The sequence below is a fragment of the Rattus rattus genome, chromosome 6 (genome assembly GCF_011064425.1).
Source record: "Rattus rattus isolate New Zealand chromosome 6, Rrattus_CSIRO_v1, whole genome shotgun sequence".
Classification (NCBI taxonomy): domain Eukaryota; kingdom Metazoa; phylum Chordata; class Mammalia; order Rodentia; family Muridae; genus Rattus; species Rattus rattus.
In genome coordinates, this window is record NC_046159.1 from 74535577 (window position 1) to 74545752 (window position 10176).

The following is a 10176-nucleotide window of genomic DNA, read 5'->3' on the forward strand; positions in this document are numbered from 1 at the left end:
TGTCTTTCTTCATCCCCAGTCATCCTTTTAAGGGCTCAATGGAGATGGGGCGGGGTGTATGTTAAAAAAAAAAATGTATATGAAAGTGTAGAAATGTTTAGACAAAACTTCTCCAGCTTTCCAGAGCACACCACACATAGGCTATCATTATCCTAAACAGTCCTTTTAAGTCTTTTCATAATCCCTTTCACTCAAGGAAGGGACTTTGGGGCATATGGGCACATACAACAGCTGTTCAAATCAGACATTTACTGGCAATAAAATTATAAATTCATTTAAAAGCCTCATGCATACAGCTTGCTGTTGACTAAAGAGTACGGCAGTTTTCCATACCAGTGTGTACTTATTTTTACATAAAGAATTAAATCTTGGGGCTGGAGAGCTAGATGGCTCAGCAGTTAAGAGCACTGATTGCTCTTTCAAAGGTCCTGAGTTCAATTCCCATCAACCACATGGTGGCTCACAATCATCTATAATGCCCTCTTCTGGTGTGTCTGAATACAGCTATAGTGTACTCATATACATAAATAAAGAAATCTTTAAAAAGAAAAAAGAATTAAATCTTAGCTGAGCATGGTGGTACATACCTCTAATCCAAGGCAGAGGCAGGTGGATCTCCCTGAGTTTGAGGCCAACCTTGTCTACAAAAAAAGAGTCCCAGGAGAGCCAGGGCTGTTACATAGAGAAATCCTGTTTTGAAAAACCAAAACAACCCCAAAAATAATACTGGCTAAATATCTTGTGTTAACTTTGAAGTTCAGTACATCTCTGACATTATTTAGAACTGATTGACATTTTTATTTTTATGATTGTCGGTGCAGAAGATGGCACTTTGTATAAATATATAATATAAAATGAAAAGAGCAGAAATACGTTTAGAGCCATTTCAGAAATTATTAGAAGGGGTTGGGGATTTAGCTCAGTGGTAGAGCACTTGCCTAGCAAGCGCAAGGCCCTGGGTTCGGTTCCCAGCTCTGAAAAATTATTAGAAATTCTGCCTATTCCCATATCAAAATTCATTTAACAGTTTTTAGTGAAACTGAGTCAGAGACTAGCAATTTTTAAACAATCTGATACAATCTAAACAGTAACTAACTACTAGAATACTGATAGGGTAGTTAGGTGCTGAGGAATGACAATAAGGAAAATATTTGAAGTCTCTTTTCTGTGATTAAACCATTATGTTTCTATAAGAGCAGGAAACTATATACACTAAAAACACCGCAGTTCACAATGTGATGGCCTTGAATCTGAGCCAAGATGTTTGAGGCAGTTTGTGTTGGCACTGTATGCCGCTACTACACGTCCAGTGCATCATGTGTGTTATGTGTTCAGAAACAAGGCTGTGGGGAAGCCACACTGAAACACAGGTGAATGTTACCACAAACACCTTAGATTCATTATCTGTCTATTTTCTATTACCTTTTGTTCTTTTGCAAATTCAGGAACCTTTTATGTTCCATTTATCCAGACCTCCAGATTCAGTTACTGGACCCCATATGGGGTCACAACCCACAGTTTAAGAAGTTAAGGCCTAGACAACAAAGAAATCAGCATTGGCCATCAATGCCCGCCACCCCCGTTACACATTCCTGGCTTACTACTGAGGTTAATTTTCATCCCACATTCTTACCACCGTGCTGTAATTTCCCTCCAGTGGGTGCTTCACTATCCTCCCCTTTACCTGGGTTATTGTTCCTTCCATTACTCTTTGGTTGACTAGACTGAATTTCCTTCCTAAATTCTTCACCTTCCCACCTTCTGCTTCCTTACTAGATTTAAAAGGGGGCAAAGATACCTACAGATAGCGACCGTCAGGTGAAAGACACCTTATTCAAGTGATTCAGCTTGATGTCATCAACAGCTGGGCGGACAGATGTATACTCTGTCTCAGCGTTGAACTTGTACTTCAGACATTCCTGGCAGACGCATTGAACTAAACTTTGCATGCGGCTTTTTAGGTCTTTTGTGGTAGGGCCCGTGTGTTATTAATCTGACTACCCACAGTGCATGATACAAAGTGGACAAAATACTTTTTTCAGTGTTATGTGTGCAATAAAAATCCCACAATGAAAAAACAAACTGCAAAGAGGTTAGAGGGACTGCCAGGCATTCAGGCCTTGGTAAACATGACTCATCTCTTAATTGTTAAGCAGGGAGGGTAACACTGCTCATCGCAGATTTTCCCTGAGGTAGAAAACTGAAGGAAACACTGAAGCTTGATAGACTTTATTTCAACTTGTTTTAAATGAAAGTTCTGCTTCCTTGAACAATGTCTTGTATTTAAGGAAGCCCAAGCCTGCTGTCTTTACAGTTGCAGGATTCCCTGGCTAATGGTGGCAATATGACACAAATCGTTCTGCTTAGGAGACTTGAAATTAAATTATTTTGTATGTAAAATCTTTTTATTCTATAAAGTTAACAAGCTCCCTGAGGGATGAAATAATGTTAGAATTGCTTCATCTCACTATGTAAGGTCCAATATAGACATTCAGTAAATAATTGCTGGCTTGAATTTTAAGAACGTATTTTAGGGGGTTGGGGATTTGGCTCAGTGGTAGAGCGCTTGCCTAGCAAGCGCAAGGCCCTGGGTTCGGTCCCCAGCTCCGGAAAACAAAACAAAACAAAAAAAAAAACAAACCCTAGAACGTGTTTTAGTTTTACCTCTAACTCGTCTTGCGCAGGCAGGAAAGGTAAGATGCTGTTTACTTTTTAGCTTACTTGGAAGCCTGGTAAGTTATTCTCGTAATCTTTCTCTTTGCTTACCTGTGGTTTTTCATTTTACTATTCCTTAAAACTCAGTCTAGGAGGGGGTTGGAGAGATCAGACGGTGCAGAGGTTGAGTGGGCCAGCTGCTCTTACAGAGGACCTGGGTTCAATTCCTCGCCCCACATGGTGGCTCACAAACATCTGTAACTCAGTTTCAGGGGATCTAATTATGGTTTCTGGCCTCCTTGGGGACCAGACATGCATGTGGTACACAGACATACATGCAGGCAAAACATCCATACACATTCAAAACGAAAAGAAACAAACAAACAAAAAAAAGCAACTATGCCAAAAGGACATAAAAGCTGGTAAAATGTTGGACTGATATAAAATTAAGACAAGTGCTGAAAATTAATTGTTAGAAATGATATTTTAAAAATCATTTGTGGAGTTTTCCTTTTATTAATTGTAAAACCTACATCTATGTATTTCCTGGGAGGGGCTGGACGCTTGTCCTGGCAGTCATGGAAGCCAGAGGATGCTGTGTGGGAGCCTGGTCTCCTCTCCCACTGCCTGGGTCCCAGGGATCCAGTGCGGGTTCTTCATTTCACGGCATGCACCTTTCTGTGCTGAGCCTCCTCACGGCCCAACCTATGGTCATCGTGTTTCTGTTCTTTGTTGTCAATAATTGTACGTTGATACAGGCAATCTATGCAAGTGTTTGACTCTTTTCTGACCCAAGTTTATACTTCATAGGTGCCAGAATCTCTGGCTGGGAATGTAACTCAGTAATAGGATGCACCAGACCCTGGATTCCAGCTGGAGCGAGCGACACTTTCCTTCATAACACCCTCTGCAGCATTGGACTAGGCAACACTCTGACTTAATAGATGATCACAAATTCAGGACAGTTGAGATTAAGATGACACGAGGACACAGCCTACAAACCTACATGTCCTCAGAGCTCAAGTATAGTGTGGTGCAGCTATGGTATGTATGTACATTCTCCCTTTAAGTATGATCAAAAGAATGTCTCAGCTGATCCACTCTGACCTATACCTTTTAGGTAGAATTGTACCTTTCTAGCTTGTTCATGGATTTTTCCACCATATTCCTCTCTCAGAAATAAACTCATTGCAGAAAAAGCTATGGAAATTTGGGTTGAAGATCTAGCTCAGAGGTATAACACTTGCGTGTATGTGTGTGTGTGTGTGTGTGTGTGTGTGTGAGAGAGAGAGAGAGAGAGAGAGAGAGAGAGAGAGAGAGAGAGAGAGAGCATCATTGCTATTACAAAGGTCTGAAACTCTTTCATTTGGGGGCATATTTTCAGAATGTTTTTGTTGACAATTCGGGGACTGGTGACATTTCTACATAGGTAGTTTATTTAGAGTTTTGTGATTTTTTTTCAGGAAGACCGACTGGTAGGGCGTTCTACAGCAGAGAGCAGTTAGAACAGTGGTATTTGGGGAAGCTGGTGTTTGTCTTCCACATGTTCCCATTTGTTTTTACTCAGTTCCCGAGCCAAGTGACCAAACCTACTGGTTTCTGAAACAGAATCCATCAAATCAACTCTTGCCTCTGTTATCAGATACGTGAGTAGGAGAAACCTCTTAAAATACCACACAGCGACATCCTATGCTTTAAAATTTGTGCTCAGACAATTTCTTCGTTCTGAACGTGGTACACTGCGACCTATCTCAATGGATGCTCCTTTATTTAGAACCCACCTAGTGTTGTTTGACAAGAGGTAAAAAAGGATGTGACTCTCATCAGGATCATATGTGATGCTCACTTGGTCCAGTCTTTCTGCCTTAATTTAGGTTACTGGTGGCCTGGTTATACCTGGCACACACATCATATAATAAAAGACATGGTACCTTTACAAGATTTATAAACATCCCACCTGTCAGGATTCACGGAGAAGCACCGGGTTAGCTGGCAACACAGCAGTCCCCAGTGTTGAGGTGGACACTTCATTTGGGAAGAGAGATGAGTCAGAGGTCATCTTTTGAAAAGTCCAGTTCTGTTCCAATCTAGTCTCTTGGAAATACATTGTCATCCCATATCAACATAGTAGCTGTTTCACCAGAATCTTTATTTCAAGAAAGCCCATAAGCTCATTTCTGTGCTTTTAGCACCAAATTCATCCCCTGACCCCAAATATCTCCAGAAGCAGGAACAAGCGCCTTGGGGCATCTTCTCACTCCAGGCAAGCAGGTTCCTGCTGATACTGCATGAGGGCAGATTTGCCATGTCAGCTGTTTTCCTGGCCGTGTAAAGGATGGAGGGTAATACGCCAAAGCAAAAGGCGACTTAGCACACTATGCACCACATGGAGTTCTACAGAAATTGGAGAAAAGGTGTCATTGCAGTTTTCTAAGGGGTAGAAACGCCCACAGGAACCCACTGACTACCCTAAGTGGGGTAGAAGCAAATAAACCCATTCAGACACTTTGTGTCTGTTCAAATAGCTTGAGGTTTGTAGCAGAGGAGGTCATGTTAAGTATAAATTACATGTTTATCTGTGAGTCCACAATCTGAGTGCAGCCCTAGTGTCTCCTAAAGTAATATTTCTAGAGGAGGAATGCTAGGTGGGAAGTGGGAAGGGCTTTTAGGTGCCCTGTACCATGTTGTCATCAGCTAGGACAAGGGATGGGACAAAGAAAGGGTGAACAATCAGACAGCCTTCCCGCATCTTTATTTAACCACAGACAGAGGGCAGAGGGAGATACTGGGCCTGCAGGATGACTTGGTGGTAAAAGCATTTGCAGGGTAAGCAAGACAGCCTGGGTTTGGATTCAGAGAACCCACATAAAAGCCAGATGCAGTAGCACACATTTGTAATCCCAACACTCCTGAAGCTCTGAAGCTCATCGGGCAGTTAAACTAGAGGGCACATTGCAGCAGCAGAAACAACAGAGACCCTGCCTTAAATAAGGTAGGAAGTGGAAATGATGGTTCCCAGCATGCACTGTAGTATGTGTCTTGTTATTCCCTATTGTTGTGAAGAGTCACCATGACTAGGGCAACATATAAAAGCATTTACTTGAGGGCTTGCTCACAGTTTCAGAAGGTTAGTCTATGGCCATCATAGTGGAGCACACAACAGCAGACAGGCAGGCATGGCACTAGGACAGTAGCTGAGAACTTACATTCTACCCACAAGCAGCAGGCAGAAAGATAGCGAGACTGGGTCTTGCATGGGCTTTTGTAATCTCAAAGCCCACCCACCAGTGAAACACCTCCTGCAATAAGGCCGTACCCATAACTCTTCCTAAACAGACAACAACTAGGAACCAAACACAAAGTTGGGGGCCAATGGGGATCATTCTCATTCAAACCACCACAGTATGTTTGCCCATACAGACATATACACCAAAACCAAACCCACACCACTACCACTCGAAATAAAAAAATTTTTTAAAAAATGAAGGAAAATATGTTTATCTTTCTCTCTTAGTTATTCCTTTGAAAGACAATGTTTTTCCATAAAAACAAGAATAGGGTGCTGACGAGATGGTGATGTCCCAGCTGTTAAAAGTATATGTTATACTGCTCTTTCAGAAGACCCAAGTTCCATTCCCAGTATTCATGTCAGGTGACTCACAACCGCCTGTAACTCCAGCTCCAGGAAATCCAACACCCTCTTCTTGCTTCTGTAGGCTCCTGCGCGCACATGCACGTTCTCACAGAAAGACACACAGAACAAGGTGTCTTCTGAGAGGCTCCACCCAGCAGCTGGTTCAGACAGATACAGACACCCAGAGCCAAAGAGTGGATGGATCTTGGGGAAGGATTGCAGGCCAGGAAAGGGATAACAATTCCACAGGAAGACAAACAGAGTCAACTGACCTGGACCCTTGGGGCTCTCAGAGTTTGAACTACCAACCGAAGACCACACAAGGCTGGACCTAGGCCTCCCCACACATATGTAGCAGATGTGCAGACGTCTTCATGTGGGTCCCAAAACAACTGGAGTGGGAGCTATCCCAAAAGCTGTTACCTGTACTTGGGATATGTTCCCCTAGCTGAGCTGCCCTGTCTGGCCATAGTGGGAGAGGATGAGCCTAGCCCCGCAGAGACTTGATGTACCAGAGTTGGGGGATACCCAGGGTGGCTTCTACTTGCTCAGTGAAGTGGGAAATGAGGGAAAGGATTGTGGGAGGAGATAACTAGGAGGGAGTCAGTGAGCAGGATGTAAAGTGAATAAATTAAAAACAAAGATTATACTATTAAAAAATAGCTAGTAAGTAGTGAACCATGCTAAAAAAAAAAAATATGTACTGGGGCTGGAGAGATGACACAGGGGTTAAGAGCCCTGGCTCCTCCTCTAGAGGACCTGAGTTTGATCCTCAGTACCCACATGGTGGCTAATAACTGTAACTCCAGTCCCAGGAGATCTGACATCCTTTTCTAGCCTCTGTGGGCACCAGGCATATGTGTTATACACAGAACCATGTGCAGAAAAAATACCCATACATATACAAAATAAAATCTCTCTCTCTCTCTCTCTCTCTCTCTCTCTCACACACACACACACACACACACACACACACACACACCCTTACTGAGCATGGTAGTGTACATCTTTAAACCCAGCACTTAGGAAGCAGAGGCAGGAGAATGTCTGTGAGTTTAAGGACAGCGTGGTCTACACAGTGTGTTCCTGACCAGCCAGGATTACATAATGAAATTCTCAAAACATTTTTTAAGGGGACTAGGATACATTTTGATAAGTATCATTAGGTAATATCACTGTGTTTGTACAAACTAATATGGCTACAAGATTACTAGGCAGTGTAATGTTTGGAAACATCATTATATATGTGATCCATCATTGGCTGGTGTGTCATTACTTGGCACATGACTGTATTTTGTATGAATGTACCATAATTTAGTTCCACCATGCATGGACATATATCATTCCACCATGATGAACATATAGATTATTTCTAGTGCTTGGCGATGGATGACACATAGTGCTGCTATGAATATTCTTGTATATGACTTTGGTTTTCATGTTTATGTTTGCTTAGAGTTGGATTTCTGGATTATTGAGCTTTCCTATGCCCAGTTTTGGTAAACACTAATTATTTTCTTAAGTTATTACAAGACTCAGCAGATGACAGAAAATACCAAACCCTGTGGTTCCCATATATACTTATGATAAATTTTAATTTATAAATTAGGCACAGCAAGTGATTAACAATAAATAGTAAATAGAACAATTATAAATTATGTTAAATTTCTCGTTCAACATCTTGTTTTATCATTTGTAGGAGACATTTTATGAGTTTTCTTTGGCATTTCCAAATTACTAACATAGCACTATTTTTAAAAAAATATTTTATTTGTTCTTTGGTGATTCCATACATGTAAGCAATACCTCTTGATCATATGCACCCCAAACTTCCTCCTCCCCCCCCCTCAGGCACCTCCAACAAATTCCCCTCCCTGTTTTGCATCCTCCCTTTTCTTGTTAATAGCCCATTGGGTCTAACTAGTGCTACTGACCAGAATGCTGACTGCCCTTGGTGACTTGATTTTGTGAGGTAATCAGAGGCATGAGTTCATGAGTAAAATGGCCATGTCGAGTCCAGATGGCAGCATTCCACAGCACTCTTCTTCATCCTCTGGCTCTTCACATACATTTTCCCCGACTTCCACTGCTTATGAGTCTTGCTCGAGGGGTTGTAATGTACGCCCCATTCTGGGCATCACCAGTGCGGCTCCATAGAGTCTCTCAGTAGATAACTATTCTCAGCACTTGCACTAATTGTGAGTCTTTGCATTAGGGCAGCACTGATCTATAGCTCTCTACTCTTACCCTGGGGCCATTACTCCATAAGTAAGTGTTTCTTGAAATTAAACTCTGATATGACAAGCTGATAACCAAGACAGAATGTAGCATTTGCAATGTGGATACACTGGACAAAAGGACAATTCCTCTTCCAGACAGGATGGTACAAGACCTTATCACTCTACTCTGAATGGTGTGAAACTTAAAATGATGAACTGCTTGTTTCTAGAATATTCCATTTTATATTTTCAGATTGCCATTGATGAGTGTATATGTTAAACAACAGTGCGTGCAGTGATCTCTCCGCCCAACTCCAACCCCTTTCAGGGGTTTCTGCACTGCCCTTGTGGAGGAAGTGGTGGGGCTGCTGGAGTTTGGAAACAGGTTCTGCTCTGACATTGCCATTTTGTTTTCCCTTTTTAATCACTGATTTCTTTTGGTGGAGGAGAGGTGCTTATTTTGTTTAAACAGTATCTGTATGTAACTAATCTGACCTCACAGTCAGGATCCTTCTGCCTCTCTTTATCTCTGTGTCTCTCTGTCTTTCTCTGTCTCTCTGTCTCTCTGTCTCTCTCTCCCTCTCTCCTTCTTCCTCCCTCCCTCCCTCCCTCTCCCCCCTCTCTCTATCTCCCCAAGGCTGGTCTCTGAATCATTCTGTAGCAGAGGGTAACCTGGAACTCCTGATCTTCACATTAGCTGTAACCTTAGCTGCTGATTTCTAACCCTGTTGAAATGGTTGTATAATGTGATGTGTTTCGTATGTGATAACTTCCTATTTGCTGTGTACAGATAAGACGATCAAGTAGGTGTTGTATACTTTATCAAGTACGTGTCAAGGCAGAGATTATGGACTGAGTTTTATCTCCAAAAGTTCAGATGCTAGTGCTAATGTAACTATATTGTGGACAGGTTTCTAGTGGGGTAATAAAGGTCATAAGTGCAGAGCCTCTTTTTATCATTCTCACTATTTTTACATACATTATTGGGGTTTCTGTTAGTATTGGTCTGTAGTTTGTAGGATTCTTTTAGTGTGTTGTTAGGTTTTCTCTCTCCAACATATCTTTATTTCCCTCATCATTCATTTGGAGAGGGGTTTTCTGAATGACTCAAGTGTGTTGGCGTCAGCCCAAGGTGTTAAGAAACTGAAGAAAAGTAATCAGGTTTTGGATTTCACTGACAGCCGTTTACTGCTGTCCTGGTGGTAACCAGAAGAGAGACATCCTGGACATTTAGTTAGAAGAAGAGAGTTTAGCATGGCCTTGACAAATATAACTTCCCTCTAGCTGGAATATACCTGGTTCTTCTCAAACGACCACCAAAATGCATATGCACTCTAGCCCCAGGGATCCTTGCTAAACCTGCCCAGATTACTCTGCTAGCTGTATGTGTTTACAACACAGTCAGAAATGACAAGGGAAGAAACTGGCCAGGGTTACTCAGAGCAGCAGTCACGGTGGCTGTCACAGCAGTAGCACAGATGGCCGTTCAGCAGGGCGTGTGGCAATGCGGTGACCATCCTTCAGGTTTTCCACAGCACTTTGAAGGCATCCTTTCCTTCTCCACATCCAGGTTGCTGTCCTTCTGATTGTTGTTCTATGTATGTAACCATCTTTTCTCTCTTGTTATTTTTACGATTGTCACTGTGTACCCTCAAAAAAAACCTAGTA